General features: G+C 42.0%; 2 long non-coding RNA genes across 14 annotated transcripts in view; one reads left to right on the plus strand and one right to left on the minus strand.

The window, feature by feature from the left end:
- LOC147825750 (uncharacterized) overlaps window positions 1-21098 on the plus strand; it is a 346984-nt gene that overhangs the window by 287983 nt on the left and 37903 nt on the right. Inside the window, exon 3 of the long non-coding RNA XR_015440485.1 lies at window positions 6625-6787. This is a non-coding gene — a long non-coding RNA (uncharacterized LOC147825750). The remainder of the gene's footprint in view (window positions 1-6624; window positions 6788-21098) is intronic.
- LOC106008861 (uncharacterized) overlaps window positions 1-21098 on the minus strand; it is a 274246-nt gene that overhangs the window by 7794 nt on the left and 245354 nt on the right. For 11 of the 13 annotated variants that reach the window (XR_015440475.1, XR_015440483.1, XR_015440478.1 and 8 more), the window contains 2 exons: window positions 19561-19758; window positions 18375-18546 (listed from right to left, as the gene is read on the minus strand). This is a non-coding gene — a long non-coding RNA (uncharacterized LOC106008861). Of the gene's footprint in view, window positions 1-6770; window positions 9468-18374; window positions 18547-19560; window positions 19759-21098 lie in introns of those variants that run through there. The other 2 variants (XR_015440476.1, XR_015440474.1) reach the window with 2 other exon arrangements.

Here is a 21098-nt window from a genome sequence, read left to right on the forward strand (position 1 = left end):
TCATTGATGCAGCTCAGTAATTTCCTTTTAACCTGTCTTTGTCATCCCCAGAGTGTGAGCAGCCCGAGGAGAGAGTGCTGGACTCATTCCCACCCCTTCCCCAGGTCTTGGTATTGTACCCAGGGCCTGCCACGTGCTCCATGAAATTTGCTGAACCAAAGTGAACTTGTGGAATCCAGCTTTAGGTACAGGCACAGGGTGGACGATAAAGTCCTGGAGACTTAGGGCTGCACTAGTTCTGGTGAAGCCACAGAAGTGGAATTGGGCAGCAGCCCACCAAGGTGTTTTAGAATAGGCATCTATGTAAGAATAACATGTCCTTCAGCAGCGCTTTGTCATGACTGACTTTGCACAACTTTTTTAGCAGAAAAAAATTGTAATGATGAGCAAAAATAAGTTTTTTGTATATGTCCATTCTAGCTTATTTGTTTTATAAGTCCAATTATTATTCATCATTTCTGGCTAACACCTAGACTTTAGTCAGTGATATGATCAATATTACATAGAAAACACAAGATAATCTGGAGGAAAAACTTGGGTAGGCCAATCAGTTCAGATCAATGCAAAGCCAAAATGTTTAGCACTTTACTTAACAAAGAGGGACCTTCGCATCTTCAAAAAAGTTAATGAGTCAGACCTGAGTTAATGATCTACACATTACCCAAGGGTTAGATGTGAAACACAACATCTGTTATCTCTTAATGTAATTGTATACTTAGAAATGTGCCTAATTAGCTAAAGGATGTGTACTCGGGCATTGATATTTCCAAGGATAAATCACAAAAGAGAAATAAGTTTGCTAGGAAAGAAGAATGTACAATTATATAATAAAGACACTTAGTTCAAACTCCTTTAGGTATAAATCATAATTCTGTGAGCTTGGATTTTTGCTTCAGTTTAATTATTGCTAATAATAAAATTAATCCTTATGTATATTCTTACAGAAATTCAAACAAATAATACTACAAAATGATTCCTTTGTCACATGAATCTCACAGCCTTCCCCAGATATATCAACTCCATGTATTTTGATGTATACACAAAGGGTGATCAAAGAAATAAGCAAATGATTAAATTAGAAAACTTATTACCATAAAAGACACATTGCCAAAAATGATGACATAAGTAGGTTCAAAGCAAGAGGGAGTATTTTGAGTATTATGAAGGAGATTAATGGCAATATGTCTTTTACTGTAATAAATTTTTTAAAATTTATACATCTTTATCACCCCTTGGTGATCAATTGTTTACATCAAATTCTGTCAAATAAAAACATTTCGCTGTGTCCCCTATACCATGTGACTTCTGGCTCTTCCCCAAAAGTCAAAATGACCATGAAAGGTAAATGTTTTGAATTGATGCAGGACATTGAGGCAGCCATGACAGCACAGCTACAGACACTCAGTTGCATTGTCTAGGACCTAAATAATAATGTTGAAAAGTAGCAACAATAATAGCCATATTTCTCTTTTTCCCAATTTTAATAGGAATGCTTCTCGAACTTCAACATTAAGTGATATACAGTGGTACCTCGGTTCACAAACTTAATTCATTCCACAATTCTGGAAAAGATGGCCACATTTATGTTTAGCACCCTTGCAGAGTTCACAAGCAAAAACAAAATTTTGCTGGATGCTTCTGCTTGTGAACCAAGGTATGCTAGATGTAAATTTAATGTAGTTTGTATCCCACAAGTGACAGTAAACTTTTGTGTGTGTATGAAGCAGCTTCAGTCTCACAGTGTTACAAAACAATTTTAGAATGTTTCCCAATCTTAAATTGCATCCTTTGAAGGAGTCCCTGACAGTAATATGTGAAGATAGCCCTAAGTTTAACATATCCTATCACTCTTTAATGTCCCAAACTGTTTTTCTATTAACCCACAAAGACATAAAAATCCTTCACCCTTGATTAAACTAATCCAGAATTGACCTTCCTTGAGTCATTCCATGTATTATTAGTTTAGTTTATTGTTACATGTACATAGTACATAATGTTTACATTCCTTGTGTGGGGTTGGTACATATACATAAAATATCCTGATTCCTTTTTATTTCATCTCCAGCCCCCGCCCTCCCTCCCCTTCCTGATTTCCCTTCTCTTTGAAAAAGATCTCTCTCCCCACTTCCTATTATCTTTTATTTTGCTCTTTACTTTTACTCTGGGTTTCTCATATAACAGAAACCATGTGATATTTAAGGTTGCATGTCTGATTTATTTCACTTAATGTTATGGTCACAAGGTGCATCCATTTTCCTACAAATGACTCAAATTAATCCTTCTTTCTGGCAGAGTAGTTCTCCAGGGTATGTGAATTTTCTGTATCCATTCATCCATTGATAGACATACAGGTTGCTTCCAAGATTTGGTTGTTATCAATTGTGCTGCTATGTGCATGGGTATCTATGTACAGTATCACTGTGATATGATATCTTTAACCTAGAAGGGAAATAGCTGGGTCAAATGGAATATCTAGTTTCAGCTTTTTAAGGTATCTTTATACTGATCTTTACAGTGGCTGTATTAATTTATATACCCACCAACAGTTACCTAACTCAGGAAGGGAAAGAACTCCACAACACGAAGTACAGTACTCTGAAATAGGAAATTGAAGAGGACATTAGAAAATGGAAAACTGTTCCCTGTTCCTCAATAGACAGCACCAATATAATCAAAATGGCCACACTTTCAAAACAGATACATGGATTTAACACAATCTCAATCAAAATTCCAATGGCACTCTTCACAGAATAGAAGCAATCAATCCTAAAATTCATATGGAACCAGGAGAGACCTAGAACAGCAAAAGCAATGCTGGGTAGCAAGAGCAAAGTGGGAAGCATCACAATCCTGGACCTGAAGTTAGGTTATAAAACTACTGTGATAAAAACAGTATGGCACTGGTACAAAAATATGAGGATCAATGGAACAGCCTAGAAGATGCAAAAACAACCCTAGCTACATTCAACTATTTGCTCTTTGACAAAGGGGTCAAAAACATACACTGGAGGAAAGAAAGCCTCTTTAATAAATGGTATCAGGAAAACTGGCTGTCCATATGGAGAAAATAGAATCTAGACTCATATCTCTCACCATGTGCTAAAATAAAAATGTATCAAAGAACTAAATGTTAAAGCAGAAACCTTTAACCTGATGGAGTCATTCCATTTTCTGTTTCAATTCTGTCACCATTCAGCTCTGCTCAACCTGCTCAAAATGTGTGGGGTCTCCAGAGTGTAAGCACCTCTTGCTCCATCACCCCTTGTTACCTTATTGACTTGAGTTTGGACCCTTTTCAAGAATTCTCTTGAAATATGTCCAGGTGGACCTGGTGGCTCTCTCCTTGAGCCTATAGACTTCTACTCTCCATAACTCACTTCTTTGATATGGCTTTGATAGGACCTGTTGTTTCAGAGGTTGTCTCAAGATAATTCACCCTGTGTGCATAGGTGTCAGTCACTTTCCTTGTCACTGGGACAAAATACCCAATACCCACAACAGAAAGGAGGAGAGGTTTATTTTTGCTCCTGTTTCTGAAGTTTTCATCCTTGCATGGTAGAATGTCCTGGGTAGATGAAAGCTTCTCATGCCAGGCACCCAGAAAGCAGAGAAAGGAGGAGCTAGGGAAGTTGATACACCCTTTAGGGTCATAACCCCAGTGACCCACCTCTTTCAACTGGACCCCACCTCTTAACAGCAAGTCAGCCAATCACCCTCCAAGAGCCCTGCCTGTGAGTGCATGAAGCTCTTGGGGGATGTCTAGATATAAACCAAAGCACCATATGGAATCATGTACCATATGCTTGGCACTGTACTAGAATTTTCTGGGCAATAAACACACAAAAGATACTGCCCTATTTCAAAAATTATTCAGGGCTGGGGATTTAGTTCAGTGGCACCGTGCCTGCCTTGCAAGCACAAGGTCCTGTGTTCAATCCCCGGTACCAAAAAATAATTTATAATAATTTCCTTCACAAATATAAGCAAACCTTGTTTCTGTGACTACAAAATTTCCTGGAGGAGGGGCTTTTGTGAATCAAGTCTAAAGGAGACAGATTAGTATAGAAGATGTGGAAATACGTTTCATTTTGGACTAATTCATCAACATTAGTATCTCCATCTCGACTGCAGTCAGAATTGGATATATATACATTACTACATATCATCTCTTGATTTTGAAGCATTCTCTAGAGGCTAGTTCCACATCATCAGATACTAAGTCACTTACCTTCATCTCTTTTGTTCATATTTTGACAGATGCATCTCCACAGAAAGTCCGTAATTACCAACTAAGTGGCATCCACACCTCTAATTTCTTATCTTTACAAATGCTCATACACACAGTTGTGTCTCAATCACATTAAGAAGTTTCAAGCATGCCGACCCAGTCCTTGGAACTTTAATTGTCAACAAATTCAATTCCAAACTTTGACACTGATGTTTAAGATTCTAGGTACCTTTTCCTACTTCTTTACCTAGCAGATGGCTTTCAATAATCCCATCATATGTAGCTATGTATCTAGTAAAATCCTGAGGTTTGCCTACACTGTTTGATCTATGAGATGTATTAGAACAGCCTTCTCCCTTCTTGTTACTCCAATGCCTAACTCCAAAAATTGTCTGCATTATTTCTGTCTCTCATTAATTCTGCCTTATACTGGAGTTTATAGTTCATTTAAACTATGCATGGCAAATAGATTTTATTGTCTTACTTATATGTAGCCATTTTTCTACCCTTCCCAGATAAGACTGTAAACCCTCTGAGGAAGACAGTGTGAACTGCATCACTAGGATACTTTGTTATGGTGACCATAGTGCCTAAACAGAGAAGGGTCTTTGGGAATTCCTTCTTGATTGTGTTGATCACGCAAATAAACTGAAGTCATTCAAGGTCATAAGTGTACATTGGAGAAATTTCTAATAACAGTTTGTGTCTGTGATCCAGAAGAGAACGTATAAGCCCAGATTTAGTAAACCACAATAGCAATCAGGTTTTCCTACAGATATGCCTAGACCTGTCCTTGCCTATTTTCTCTTTCCTAGAATACATATATAACAGTGCCCTACCTGTATCTTTAGGAAATTACACAACTTCCTTCCTTAGAATTCTCATGTTAATTTTACAAAGAAAAGTACTCATTGGGGGAATCCGTTGTATGTCTTTTCCTCTTAAATTTCAACAATATCAGTAAGAGTTTCTAAAAGAAGGTAAGCTTCTTAAACTTACGATGACTACAAAGACCAGGAGTCAGAAAGGCAGCTTGCACCACCTTTCTTTAAATGTTACTCTGGGTGTTCTCCAGAGATAGTAGACAGAGGATGGACAGTGCCTGACCATTACAGGGCTTTTGTTTTCTTTGTTCTAACTTTTCTTCAGCTCTAGTTCCCACAGCCAAAAATCTGTGCTTTTAGATACCAACAAGAGGGAAATGGTTAAAACGGACTTCTGAGTTTATTGCTTTACTTCAAGTATTTATGAACAGAAAGAAAGAAATTCACAGCAGAAGTGCATTTGGAGAAGGCTAAGAGCAGCAGAAAGGCAGATGACACATTCTGGAATGAGAGCAATCAAGGTTCTATTCAGTCCTTTCCCTCTACCCTGTGTATGTGAATATTTTCCCCTTTGAAACTTCTACACAGTTGCACAGGTGTATTGAATTCACACTGATCCACCAAAAAAAAGCAAGAAAAGTATTCATCTGTCAACAACATCCAGAGATTTCAGCAAATTCTTTAAGAAACAAGGATTAAAAATAATCTGCTAAGGATTATCTCCCACTAACAGGAAAATGGTGATGCTTTTCAGCTGCGAACATCTGTTGATTTATCTATAAAATACTTGAGAAAAAAATTATGCCCAGATCTGTGCCACATAATGGGAAGATGTATGCTGAAGCCAAGAGTCAGTAAAATTTCTGTCAAGGGATAGTAAATATTGCAGGTTTTGTAAGAAATATAATCTCTGTTAGAGCTACTCAATTCTGCCTTGTAGCTAGAAAGCAACCATAGACATTACATAAACAAATGGGCAAGTCTGTGTTCCAATAAAACTTTATTAATCAACAGGCAGTCAAGCTGCAGCCATATTCAGACCCTATCAGCAAAGCTGCAGTCAGGTTCCTAAGCAAGCTGAAATAAGAGGGATATGGTGAAAAGGGCACACATCCAGAAAGTCAGGGATGTTTGCTATGGAATTCTCTCTCTAACCAATATAGGACACCTTGTGGGGAACTGTAGCTGGATCATAGGTTGGGACAAGATGAAGACCAATGTATCATTTAGAGTCCCCAAATAAAGCAAATGGACACTGAGAATAATTCAAGAATAGTTTATTTACAAAGGAATTGTTTACAGAGTTGTGGACAGGCTGAAGGAAAATCATAAGGGGACAGCACAATACCCCAAGGAGGGTTAATAAGAATAGAGACATCCCTACGCCAAGAATGGACGGGGAGATGGGTGATATGTGAATGTTGAAAGAGTCAGTTGAAGCAGACCACCCTGTGAGCCACAGTGACTCTGTGTGAAAGACTATCAGTAGCTGGAGGGGACCTCACAAGGGAGGGAAGCGGAGGAAGTAACTCCCCATTATCTTATGCCTCGCTCCCTCTGATTTCCTGCCAGGATCCTCGCTGGCTGAACCAAACCAGAAGGCAGAGACACAGAAAGCCTGTTGGGGCGCTCCTCACGAGTCAGCCCTCAAGGGTAGAGTGCCAGTGGAGATGGTTGGGAGCAGCCTGAATGGACAGACAGAACTGCAGCCCAAAGGACCTCGAAGCTCATTACAGTAAGTCCATCCTCTGTGAGGAATGCTCTGGTACATCACAGTGGCATCAGATTGATCATCCGCACACTCCCGTTTTTCTCCTGAATGAGATTTCACCACTGTCTACAAGGAAATGAATTGAGCAATTTTCTCTTTCCTGCAGTGTAAGGAGGGCTCTTGCCAACCACTCTCATTTAGCAGATGGTAGGTGACATCAGGAGGTCTGTTTGACTCCTCCTACGGTAAACAGCCCGGGACAAAGGTCACTGGGAGTCAGGAGTTCCCAGCCCTGGCTCTGTGCCTGAGAGAAGTTGCTTCTTTGGGGTCTGAGTTTCACTTTTCTCATCTAAAGAATAAAGTCCTTAGTCCTGATGATGTGTGGTCAGGATTTTTAACCTAGAATTATACTGAAATTAGTTAAAACCTTTGAGAAATTTATGTTTGTGCTCAGGTGCATTTTCTAGTCCGAATAATAAGGGCTCCCTCTCATCAAATACTTACTGCCCCAAAGTACTTAGATGCTGTACTTGGCTTGTCCTCTTTCTCCTCTCTTCCCTCTTTCATCCCCTCCTCCTCCTCCTCTCCTCTCATTTTCTCCCTAGAAAAGCTCACTGAATCCTCTCAACAACAGAACCACCAGGAGTCTTCCGCTTTACCACTGAGTGACTTCCCTGAGACACATGGTCAGGAAGTGACAGAGCTGGGATTCTACCCACTCTCATGGGACAGGCCTTAGAGCAGCATAGGAAGGCCATTTCCTGAAAGGAGGGGGTCTAGGAATTTGGGCACTGAGGCCCTCAACGTTGGCTCATAGAGTGGGGCAGTTTAGGGAAGGATAATTCTGGACTGGGGGAGTCAAGTCTACGAGCCCTGGGGACACAGGAGATACCTCATGGAGGAGAACTGAAGACCAAAAATGTTGAAGCAAAGCATTAGCGCATCCTCTCTCACTGAACACATTTTTCCTGTTAGTCTTCTGTAAGCTTAATTGAACCGTCCGATAAAGGAAGCATTCCCCCATCTTTCTGCAGTAGCTGCAGAAAGCTCTGAAGGAGAAGCTCCTCATGCTAAGCAGAGCACCTGTCCAATAGAAGCAACGGGAAGCTGGGGTTTGGATCCCTGTGACCGGGCTCCATACTGGGGCTGTCACTGTTGCTCAGCCACCCTCCAGAGAGCCTTCGCTGTGAGGCCTTCGCTGCTCTTTGAAAGCTGAGCTGCTCTGTTGCTTATTCCAAATTGGGCAAACCTCTAAAGAGCAACTGTATTTATCCATGAAGCTTCCAAAATATTATAAGACCAAGAGTGGCTTTTCTGACTCAGCCTCTGAGCTTTGGGGGGTGAGGGTAGAACGCTCTGAGCTAACTTGTCTCTTGACCACTAACCTGGTCAGTGATTATCACCTACTATGAGACTCCAGGAACACAATTCCAATAAAAGGAAAGGATTTTGGACATCTCCCTGCAAGGACAATGGGGACTTCAGAGCTCCTCAACCCTGCACCTCAGCTAGGATGTATTGCTGCACAGAGCACAGGCAACAAGGCAGCCAGGCTTATTTCTCATTGTTGGCAAGAACCTTACCAACAGGAAACCTTTGCAGCTCTGTTTGAATCAGATCATGGCTGCAAAATGTTCCATATGGCCTGCCAAGCCCCCAAGATCCCACTTTGTTCTGCCAGAGGATCTCTCTCTGTAGCCCATCAATTGGTGTGAACTCTTTCCTAATGCCCGGCTACAGGAATGAGTTTAGCTTAAGTTGTCTCAGAGCTGTCTGAACCCTGCAGCTGGCTACCACTGCTGAACCAGAAATCTCTGCCTCAGATGTGGGGAATGATGGATTCTGGGGTCTGCCATTTAGGCATTGGGTTGGAACCTTGACTTTGTCCGTCTTGGTCTGGAGCCCCACAGTGAGGAATCAGGTTGATGCAGTATATAAATCTGCTCCTGATTGGGCCTCACAGCCTGTACTGACATCAGCCAGAAATACATTCTTCTTTTGCCCCCACCCCCTGTTCACCCTGCTTCCTCCCAATGATCATCACTTTGAGATGCCTACGAGCTTCATTTCCTCTGTAAACTTTGGCACCAGCTCTTTGCTGTGCTTCTATGGATGGGATTCCACAGATGAGGCTGCCATATAGGCACACCAATAAGGCATTCAAGGTTCTGGGACTTGGCAGTGGCAGAGCCGGGAACAGGCAGGACTCTGAGCCTGTTTTACAGTGACTGGTATGAGGCAAGGTGCTGTGTGTCCCCCTAACTCACACCTGAGGGGGACATTGCTCTTCCTTATCACTGCTGCCACTTGGAAGTTCACTTGGTCTCAGCTTTGAAGAGATTTGTAGCCCAATGTTCTTTCACGACACCGCGCTGACTTAGATTCCTTCCATCCGCTTTGAAGAATGACTTCTTTCAGAATCCATCCTCAGAAAGCTTTCTTCTTATTCAGGAATGAAATTTGTGGATGGCTTACCCTTCTATTTTAATTCTTCCTGCCAAGGCCAGTTTTAATAGAAACTTACAAAATTCAACATCAACAAAGTTCCTTCCAGGTTGTCCATTAAACCAACTTCGTTCATCCACTCTGAGAAGCAGCAGCAATTAGCCTCTCAGAGAAGAGGTCTCATCCTGTAGAGAGTCAGAAAATAGGGGAAAAACAACCCAGAAATTCCATTCCTACAAGAACTCTTGCATATGGGAACCTGGAGAGAGACAGTTTCAAGATTGGTCAACTTAAAGTGTGACTGTGATTTTTTAAAATGAAGCGATTCAATATATATCAACAGTAGTATGGACACATAGGACAGGATGGTCCTACGAAGAATCCTATTCAGTAGTGACAACTGGTGAACTCCAAGTCCAGGCATAAGTGGAGCTGAGCCTCCAAACTTAATAGAGAATGAAAGTCACACACAAATGCAGATAATATGTCCATTAATAATGACACTGAAATATGAAAAACTAGATAAAACAGTATGACCCATTAAATTCATAGGTTGTAAAACTATAAGGCAAAACAAGGGCATGATACATACACTCATCAGGATGGTTGTTCCCATGGGTTTAGGGTGTGACTGAGAAGGGACACACAGGGTCCTTCTTGGGGAAAATGCTCTGTCTTCACTTGGGAGCTGGTGCCAGGTGGTCTGTCTTCTTTAAACTCTATGCCTGTTTTGGCAGGTGCTTTTATATGTGTGTATCTGTTTCATCCTCTACAATGTAAGCCTCATGAAGGCAGACTTTGCCTATTTTGTGTATTGCTGGGCTGTCAATATCAGCAAGTGTGTATCGTATACAGCTAACATTCAATACATAGTTTGAATAATTTAATGAATTAATTAGTTGATGGCTACTTTCTAGTAAAATTGTAATAAGTTAGTGTGTAAAATATTGAAACCATAGGCAGGCATCCATTTGCAATGGAGTCAACGTGACGCTAATGAAAGGCATAATCAGAATGTAGTGAAGTCAGAAGGAAGGGTGTTCACTGTGATCGGGGCCAGCTGGGGAGATGTGAGCTAAGCATTGAGAATAGGAAGGACTGTCTGATTTTCACTCTAACTCATTAAGGTAACTGTCATTTTTACTTCCATCTCACAAATGAGCTCGATACCCCACACTTCGGAGTGAGGTCTTTGATTAGTACATCCATGAGTGAGGAGAGGATGTGCAAGGGGCATTCCACGGAGAGTGTGGGAAGTGGCCCCTGCTGGACTGGGCTTCCCAAGTTCAGTTCTGATGCTACTGAAATCACCCAGGCTCCATTGCTGTATGCTTCTAGCTGAAGCCTTCACATCAGCTGAGGTTAATGGGACCACAAACTCAGGTCTCTGTGTAGACACAGCTGTAGAAACACATAATCTTCAAAGAGAACTCTATTGTGTGTTCCAGAGGGAAATCATCATCATCACCACCAATAGTGGCAACAGTTTTCTCAGACTGGACTCTGTGCTAAGTGCTTTGCATGCACTATTGGATTGCCATAAGAGGAGTGTGAGGTACTGGTCTAAGACTCTGAGGGACTTGCCAAAGATGATACAAACTATAGTGGTTATGGAGGATTCAAGTCCAGGTTAATGAGCTATGGAATCCTCATTCTTCACTACTGTTCCCTACTGCCTCTGGGGCAAGACAATGAAATGAAAGGGTCAGGAATTACCTGGGAAAGTATCCAGTTAAGAACTCTGGATATGGACCTAGTTCTGTGTCCTTGGGCCACCTCCCCAAAATCTATCTCTGTGCCTTCATCCTTTCTATCTGTCCCACATCTGTCCCACATGCTTTCCAGAGAATTCAGGAAAATTTGAGTAGAGCCTCTGAAAGTTTATCACATTAGCAGGTACTAGACTTAGGGCTGCGCTTCTCTTTGTAAGATTAACAGAGATGTGTATTAAATTCTCCTTTGTGAATCCACTGTTTCTCTTCTGCATTGAGTTAAAAATCAGTCACACTTTCATCTTTATTTCTCCTTGAGCTTCTGTTGGCAGTGATTCCCACAGCCTTAGATTTCAGTTTCTTGGTTCCCTTTTCTTCCCACCCCTGGAAGACTAGAGCAGGGAGTTAATGCTCTGTACAGACACACGAGGCACCCTGAAGGTGAATTCATGAGTTTAAAAGATCTGTTTTTATATTTGGGATAAAATTAAGAAGGAAACCAATGCTTTCTAATTTTATTTTATTTTGTAAGTTTGGGTTTTCTTAAAACAGGACTCTTCCTTTCTCAGTCAGAAATTCAAGGCTCATTATACAAATCCTAGCCCCTTCCTTGACCATATCTTTTAAGTCTGAAATGCTTCCTTCCATTAAATTGCTTCCAATTTATACATTGGAAATAGAGCCTGGATAGACTCAGTTATAGCCCTTTCCAAATCGAAATTCATCTGACCTCTACCCTGAACTCGGAACACAACGGGTTCCTTAGCACTGTTTCCTTGTCCTCTGGTGGCTTCCCTGATGTGGCTGGAGGCCAGGGCTATGTAGTTTTCACTATAGTTGAGCTCTTTGGGAACCTCGTGCTCCTTGGAGCAGGGGCTACCATTACTCCAGGCACTCTCCATCTGTGCTCATCATTGTTCTCCTGTGCTGTATCTTGGACTCGCTCTGGCTGCAAGAGCACAAGAGAGTCCTGCATAGAGCAGGCCAAGAGCAGTGGCTGTCCACACCAGCTTCCTTGCTTCCTGGGATGAGACAACTCTGAACTGTGCTCTCTGCTACCTGCCAGAGTTCCCCAGTGGTCCGCACAGCTTTCTGCTCATTGACACATCCTTTACTGGCATCTTTCCCTGTCTGTGCCACATCCCTGCTTTCCCATTTGTGTTTCCTGAGATGCCCCAAATCCTAGCATCAGGACCGTCTTCAAAGGGACCCAGCTATAGATAGCTGAGCTCACAAGAGCTCTCCTGCCCAGCACACAATTAGGCCACCTCTTCACCCCATCTTCGTTCCTCGTTACCCAGGAATCACAAGGATGGCCTTCTTGCTTCTGCACAGAGCTTATTACCAAAATACCCAGACTTCCTGTAGCAGGGGCTGGAACTAAATCACCGTCACCAGGCAGCTTACCGGATGTGTGTAAGTACCTTCTACTCTGCCCCTACAGTTCCCACCACCACCACCCTGCCCCCTGCTCAGGGTGGGCTCACACCCTCAGTAACCTTGATGTGCTTCTAAGGAGTCCATTTCCATCCTGTCTCTGAGATAAAGATTGCTAACTTGGAGTTAAAAAAAAAAAAAAAAGCAGATTTCCTGACACAGCAAGGATTTAAGCTAACCAACCTGTTTATGAAATGGCCCACTGACAAGGAGGGCCACCACTGTAGTTTAAAGGTTTTTTGATGGAAGAGAGAGGAGTTGTATTTTCCCCACAAATAGACAATAAGGACGTGGGGAAAGTCTCCCACGCAGCCAGCTGGACTTTTAGCAAAGTATAAAGCAACTCTTTGTGAAGCTGTCAGATATTTCATTGATCCAGTTAGAAATTTTTTGTTGAGCGCCTGCCACATACTCTGGTAAGCATTAATCTAGGTAATGTGGCTAGAGTAGCAAAAACAAATAATTTTTAAAAACCCAAGTGCATGCCCTTGTGAAGCTTATATTCTGTACCACTTATTACTATATGACAAGTGGCACTAAAACTTAATAAATAGAGGGTCTTCCACAGAAGTATAGTTACTCTCCCATCCCCCTGCCCCAACTCGGTGCTTCATTTACTGCCTAGGCTGTGGATACCCTGGAAGAATCCGGCCTGGAATAGAATTTTTAGTTCACACCACACCACCTGTGTCCTTACAAGAGGCAACAGTGTCTGTCACTTGTGGAAGCATCTTAGAAGGTAACAAGGATATGATGTGGCCCAATTCCCAGGGATGGCGAGAAAGAATGGTTCTGGAGTAGACAAATTAAGATTCAGACTGGGAACTCCAAACTCACCAGGGGCTGGCCAAGAAATGAATAAAGGTCCATGTCCCATCTCCAGAAACTATCACTACCGATGCTACTTGCCTCTACTGTTCATGGTAGAAACAAAATCAGCAAGAAGAAAGGTATCATTCCTTTAGAGCTGCCAGCCCCCAACCTCCCCTGCCAGGCTCCCCCATCAGGATCATGAGACCCTGCCTCAGAAGGAAGCAGGAGAGGGAATGTTATTAAAAGGCAGAATACCAGGACCCTCTTCACATCCTCTGATTCTGAATCTATGGGTTTGGGGCCTAAGATTGCTTATTTTCAGTAGGTTTCTCCAGGCAAGGTTGCAAGTTAAAAATCACATTTAGATGAAAACTTAAATGTAATTCTCATCCTTATCAGCCAAGTAAATTTCTCTCTCATCGGACTGGTAGGAAATCCCAGATTCAAAATTATTGTCTAGGACAGTGATGGCAAAACCTTTAGAGCAACAAACAGCCTGCTGCAGCACACATGCCATAGGTTCACCACCACTGGTCTAGGACATGTCACCAAACAACCTCACTTGCCCCAGAGTAGACTGAAAGCGGGCATTTCTCGGAGGAAGCACTTTTAATAAGCTCTGGAAAACAGCTCACTCTGCAGTCTGTAAGGCCTGCAGCAGCCTCCTGGCTCTCCATATAGAACAGGTTCTGACTAAATTGACTGGGGAGACCCACACATACACTCACCACACACATGCACATGAGGCCACTTGCCAGACTTGGGCCTTTCACAGTGACTGAAATCTCAGAGCATAGGTCTGGGAGAGGAGAGAAAGGAGCCCTGACTTGCTGTATTTCTCACAGCTGAGCAGGTTTTACACAAGCTAGTCTTGTTGAAGGCCCGGACTTGGGCCAAATGGTGTGTGATGCTCAGATGGTGACAGGAGGAGGAGGGGCAGGATGGTGGCAGTGCTGTCCGAAGCCCCACTCCATCTCCTGAGCGGTAGACTTACTTCATTTTTTTCTCCCTCTCTTTTTCTGGCCATTTTTCTTTTCTTTCTCTCCTTTCCTTCCCACTCTTCCTTTTGATTCTGTTTCTTTCTTCTGTGATCTCTCTTCCCTTCCACTATATCTCTCCTTTCTTTTCTCTTCCTCTCTCCTTTTCTGTCTTCCCCTTTTTCCTATTTTTTCTTCTCTCTTCTTCCCCTCACTCTTCCCTTTATTGTTGCAACACAGATTTACCAGATGTCCACTCTGTGCCCAGCCAAGAATTGTGGACAACCCAGTGTTGTAGACCACACTGAAAAGAAAGAAAGACAAGCAAGTGGCCTCCAGGAGCTCTCAACTCATGGGGGAAGGCCAGAGAACAGAGAATTGCAGATCAGTCAGGAGTGGTCAGGCAGAGACACCTAGACTCCATTCATGCTGTGGTTCCAGGAAGTAATGTCTAAGCAGACAGCTGAGACAAGTGGGCAGCTGGAGGACGGATCTCAGCCTGTTCTCTAATGTTAATATAAGTGGCAGCCTGAGTAATTTATGAAGAATAAAGGTTAATCTATCTCACCACTTTGGAGGCTGAGAAGTCCCAGACCATCACACTAGATACGCTTGGCATCTAGTGAGGGTCTTCCTGCTGCATCACAACATGGCAGGGGGCATCACATGGTGAGACAGAGCCACACTGGCTTTTATAACCCATGAGCCTATTCATAATAAGTGGATTAATCCATTAATGATGGCAGAAGATCTTTCACAACCGATTGTTTCTTAAAGGTTCTACCTCCAAATAGTATTAGCATGGGAATTTGGGGATTAAGTTTCTCACACAAGAAATTTGGGGGACACATTCAAACATAGCAAAGAGGTCGTGTATTCAGACTGGGATAATTTAAGAGAAAACCTGGTACCCCTGAGGATACCAGAAAATATGCATGTAAAAAATAATGTGGATTTGATATCAGATACTGACTCTGGCAGTTATAGTGTGCTCTTGACCAAAGGTATAACTTCTCCCAGTCTCGCATTCTTCCTGTCTGACATGAGGTAACAAGCTAATAATCTTTGATACGGAGTATCGGTGCATAAATTGAGCAGAGCAGGGAGTGTGCCCAAAAGATAAAAGAGGCTGTTTTCTCTTTTAGGGTACAATTGTTATTAGGGAAAGTGAGCAAAGGAGACTTACACTTCCTGTTTTTCCATCTTCTTTAAACTCTCTAGAATTAAGCTGTTTCCGTTATGAGGCAGAAGGAAGATTGGAAGGAGACTATATTAAGGATGAAAAATGGCCACAATTTTGATTTTTAAAGCAGGCTCGCTAACAGAATGTGAGTGTGTCCTCAGGATAATTACATAAAAAGTGGCTCTGCAGCTACGTCAGCTGTGTCCTACAAGGGCATGAGCCAGCAGCCACCCTGGACATGGCCCTGCCTTCCTTGCACACAGCAAGTCTCCTATATGGACAGGAATATTGCCCTGAAGTCTTCTACTGTAATTTTTATTTCTGGTATGTTGGGACAAGAATAGTAGAGCAGGAACTTAGGTACCAACTATGTTATTATTGTTATTTTGTTGTTCTTTTTCTTCTTCCTCCTCCCTCCCCTTCTTCATTTTTCCTCATTCACAGATCCAATCATATCCTCAGCTTCTGTTCAGACTCAGGCTCACCAGGTCTGGCATCTGGGATCTCTTCCCTAACCCTTTATCCCTACTGGGTGTATCCAGTACCTCTGCCTTTGATTAGCTTCTTTTCCCTGCCCATGCCCATGAATTGGATTAGATTGCATGGAAATGTTTTGTTTCCCAAATTTCCAGCCAACATTTACCTAGTGATGCCTCATTAGTGTTTAGGGAACAGACTTCAGGATGAGTATTGAGCATCATCATTTATCCTCCATTTCAGACAGAGGCAGTCTGATATATTGCATTCTTTTTCAGTTTTTTCCTTGTAGAATCCAAAGGCTCTTTAAAAACATTTGCATACTTTCCTAAGTAATTCAACTCATTTACCTAGTCAGTGGGGTGATTCACAACCATGACAAAGGTGGTTTCAAGATTTCAGCAGACCCATCAGAACTAAAACCACAGGAAAGTGAGGGATTACTCATTGTCTCTTTCTGCCATGGTTGATGCCAACTATTCCTGATTGGAATAGTTGACTGAACCCCTTGCCCATAGAGCTCTTCAAAGGAAAACAGTAGAAATAGGATTCTGAAATATTTAGAAAAATTAATATATATTGTTATCGTTGACATTTTGAAATGAGTGGATTTCATCTTATTTGCATGGAATAGTCTTGTTTGCAAACAGAGTTGATGAGAAAAAGGCTCTCCCAAACTTTAAGATTGGCGCTATCAGCAAAGGGAGGAATGAAAGTGCTTTTACCCTCCAATGATGACAACTGGTGAGCGAAACACAAGCTAATGATTTGTGCTGGCCTGTCTCCAAGTATGGAGCTATGGCTGGAGACTAATATTAAGTCCCAAAGGCTTGGATGAGCTCCATGAGCACAGAGATGAAGTGGTCTGAAGGATTGTCCTGCTCAACCTCTTCTACTAGAGATGATCAAACCACCTCAGCAAAGTGTCTTTCCCGAATGTCACAGCACACAGTGGTGCTGAGATGAGTCCCCAAGAGATGAGGTCTTTGGCAAAGAACTTCCTTCCACACATAATTGACCGAGTCTTTTATTTCACCGATTCTGCTCTCCTTGAATCCAGAAGATGTGGGTGATATAAGTAGGACCCCACCCACAAAGCCTGAAGTAATGTCCTTACTGTATTTGAGCTAGTCCATGGATCTGAGGAAAACCCCTTGGCTGTGTCTAACAAAACACCTTCCTTGTCTACAAAGAAATAAGCTTAATTCACAGCTCCTGTTTCCTGGGCATTCAGTGCGAGCAGCGAGAGACCATGACTTTCAACATAACCGAAGGGAGCTGACTGAGGAGGAAGGTGCTTTCTTCTATCACAGGTCAGAAATAGGAAGCAGTAAACTGCATAGGTGAGCGAAGTGGGGTGTGGGCCTGTGTGTGTACATGTATGTAAATGTTTAGGCAGAAATAGCACATATCTGATACATGCATGTAGAAAACGCATTAATTTTTATATCGGATAGACTTAGAACCAAATATTGACTTTAGTATTTGCAGTGTGAACAAAGAAGTTAACCTCTCTTAGCCTCACTTTATTTGTGTCTAAAATGAGGACAACCAGCTGCCAATCCCTGTCATAGACCCTTGGTGTGTAGGTTGAGCATGAATGTAAAGTCCTGATGCTCAGTGGATAAAAGAGAGGCCATATTCCCTTTGAAGGGAATGATCATTAAAATCTATACTTCCTGTTTTCACATTTTCTTTAAATTCTCTAGAATTAAGATGTCTTCAATTATGCAATAGAAGAGACTTTACTAAGGATGAAAAATGGCTACAGTTTTGATTTTGAAATTAGGCTTGCAGACAGACTATGAGCATGTTCACAGAATAATTAACAGGAAAGCCAGGAGTGGGGAAATTAATTGCTATGGGTGCAACTACTTTCCAGTGACAATCTTGAGGCTGATGCACAATGAAGTCTTGTTTTCTCAATGAGGTCAGGCAAGGCCTGTGTGAACAAGCTGCCTCCTGCCCTGGGAGAGTGACAGCAAATTCTTGAGATGAGAGTGGCCATTTTAAAACTCCTACCCTGTGCTCAACCTGTCCTGGGTGTTTATGCTTATACCTTTATCAATCTTATCAATTTAAATACTTTATCCATCTTAAAATTAGGTCTAACTAATTCTATTTTGCAGAGGATTTGGAAGCTCAGGCCTGAGAATTTCACTTGCCCAAAGAGGCACATTTGGAAGCCGAGAGCATCCATTAGAGCTGGTGCTCTGCCCTTGTCTGTCTCTGTCTGTCTCTCTCTCTCTGAAAACACCTGCCATGGTGTGGTGGGGTTGGCAGAGGGAGACTTGGGACACTAGGGACCAGGGTCTCACTTTGTGCACACTCATCCCATCTATCCTAGGTTTTACAGCCACCCCGCAGTACTGAGTGACTTTGACAAGTTGCTTGTGTGATGTTCAATTTCCACAAGCAAAATCCACCTTCTGGCAGAATGCTGCTAATGCCTAACTTATTAAGTGGGTAGGAGAGAGTGAGTCAGGAGAGAGAATGAGAGTCAGGAAAGAGAGCATAAAACACAAGTACCAAACTATTTACCCCTCAGAGTCAACTAATCCACCTACCTGGATAAGCTCCCATTTCAGTGGCTTAAAGTGGGTGTATAGTCCTGGCTGGCTTCTCTGAGCATGGAAGGAAGGAGTGGAGCTAAAGGGCCCCATGTAGAGAGATGTGAATGGACATAGGTGCCCAAGGAAATCTGTGGGTCACGTTAATGCCCACCAGGCAGTGCCCATCCTGGAAAAGATTGCAACAGCAAAGAAGACAGCATGTTATCAGTTATTCATTTTAATCAGTTTAACCCTTGTTTACACTTTCAGTTTCTCACAGTAGAGAAACTATTCGGTATTTACACATGTGTGTCCTATTTATTTCACTTAAGAGTATGGCCTCAATATGCATCCATTTAGCTATAAATGACTCTAGTTTTTCATTCTTTATGGCTGAGTAGTACTCCATTTTATTAAAAAAACCCACATTTTCTTTATCCAGTCTCCAGTTGATGGGCACCTGGGCTGTTTCCAAGCTTTAGCTATAACAAATTGTGCTGCTATGAACACGGGAGCACATATATCACTGTGGTATGATTCTTTTAATTCTTTTGGGGAAGATAGCCAGCAGGGGAATAGCTGGGTCAAATGGGACTTCCAGTCCTAGTTCTTTGAGGTATCTCCATACTGATTTCCACAGTGGCTGCACGAGTCTACACTCCCACCAACAATGGAGAAGGGTTCCTTTCTCCCCACACCCCCACCAGCATTTGTTATTTGTTGATTTCTTGATAGCAGCCATTCTTTCTGGGGTGAGGTGGAATCTCAGGGTTGTTTTCATCTGCATCTCTCAAATTAAAATGAATAATTGATAATTTGAAATAGGAAAAAAGGTCCAAAGACAAAGGAGTGAAGGGAGGGGAAGGGGAAAGGAAAAGAAGGAAAGGAAAAACTATGAGAAAAGAAAAAAAAAATGGAAACAAAATCTATGTAAATAGGGAAGGGAGGAGGGGCTGAAGGGTACACAGGTAATGGGAAAAAAACAAGAACCAAGATAGATCATGTACAGGTACAAGCACCCAATGATAAATGTAAATGAATTGTATACCTAAAATGTACCAATAAAATGTACCGATAAAATTAATTAAAAAAGAAAGACAGCATGTCTCAGCCTTTGTCTTCAACTGCTAGAAAACTGTCAGGTCAAGCTCATGAACAGAGAAGAGACTGCAAATGGGGTACAGGTCACCCCGTAACTCACTCTCGTGGTGCTTCCTGTGTCTCCTGTACTGCACGTGCCATGACTGTCATTAAACTTCATCCATGTCCCCAGATGGAGTCTGGGGTGGAAGGTTCTTTCCAGAATGATCATTACTTAGTTTTTCTTTATGTAATAGAGAACCTTCATGAAGGGCAACACAATTGCTTTCCAATTCCAATGGGTCCTAAAAGTCTCAGTCTGAAAGTAAAAACAAATATTAATTAGATTCACGATCTTTGTTTAAAAAGTACAGTTTTGCAGCTCGTAGGCGCTGGAATAGTGAATATTCTCCTTCTTATGACTTCAGAATGCTCTGCCTCTAAGAACTAATGATGTCTTCAGAGATGTGGGTATATGCATGCACCCACAAGTACCGTGCTAATTAAGTAGCTGTATCTGCAAATCAGGCTGCCAGGAACACCACGCAGAAAATGTAACCTGCTCCCCCAAACCTGTAAGATCTGCAACCCCAGATTCCTTTCCCCAACACTGCAGTACCAATGAGTATCTCCACTTGTTCTGATAAATTTCTAGGAAACCAGTCCTGGCACAAGGATAGTGATTTGGAAGAGTGTATGATAAAAGGACAAAAGACAAGGAATTGGGCTGCTGATTGCCTCATACTAAGAAAAGTCTGAATCAACTGGAGAGACTGAGAGAAGGGCTCAAGCCCCTTTATAGTAGCATCGCCTTGAAAGCTACTTTTCCAATGAGTTTTTAGAAGTTATATTTAGTACACAGCTTTATGTTTTTTCTTTCCTGTATTATCTTCCTTTTTCTTTAAAGAACACATTTTATTGGAAATAGAGTATATGTATATACATGCTGAAACATGTATACTTAAGTGTAAAACCCAATAGATTTATTTTTTTGAGACAAAATCTCACTGTATAGCCCAGGTTGGCCTCATAATCCCCCTGCCTCAGCCTTTCCAGTGCTGGGATTACAAGCATATGCTACCACACCTGGCTTCCTAAAAGAACGCAGCTCTAACTCCAAAAGATTAAGTCAGAAATCCTCTCTGTCCTAACTGCCAATCTCTTCCTACTACCCATCTTTTCCTTAAAGGTAACCTCTGACCTGGTTCCCTATTAGAATAGAGAAATCTTGTGAGCCAATCTTTCCATGGAAAACAAGAAAAACTTAATGGGCTTCAAAAATCATTTAAAGCATCAGGGAGCTTCAGGAATAAGGAGGGTTAGTAGCTGTGAAATTTCATGAAGGAAGATATTGCGGGGAGCTAGGATTTAACTTCCTCTTGGAGATTTGCTGATTCTGGGCAGGCCAGAGGTTGAGAATTTGGGCTTGGTCCAGACAGGGCATTGATACTGGGGCAAGTGCAAAGAATAGGATGGGACAGAGCTTGTAGCAGACACAGGAACCTAACTCCTTATTGCCCTTGAGGCAGTATTTCAGTACTCAGTATTTTAGTATTCATAGGAACTCACTGGGATGGAAAGACTTAAGTAGGATGGCTTCAAACTAATGATATTTTTCTCTGAAGATGTTTACTGAATTTTGAAGCTGCATAGAGCAGA

The sequence above is a fragment of the Heterocephalus glaber genome, unplaced genomic scaffold (assembly GCF_053883595.1).
Source record: "Heterocephalus glaber isolate CG9 unplaced genomic scaffold, H.glaber_assembly_v1.0 deba00001497, whole genome shotgun sequence".
Lineage (NCBI taxonomy): Eukaryota > Metazoa > Chordata > Mammalia > Rodentia > Bathyergidae > Heterocephalus > Heterocephalus glaber.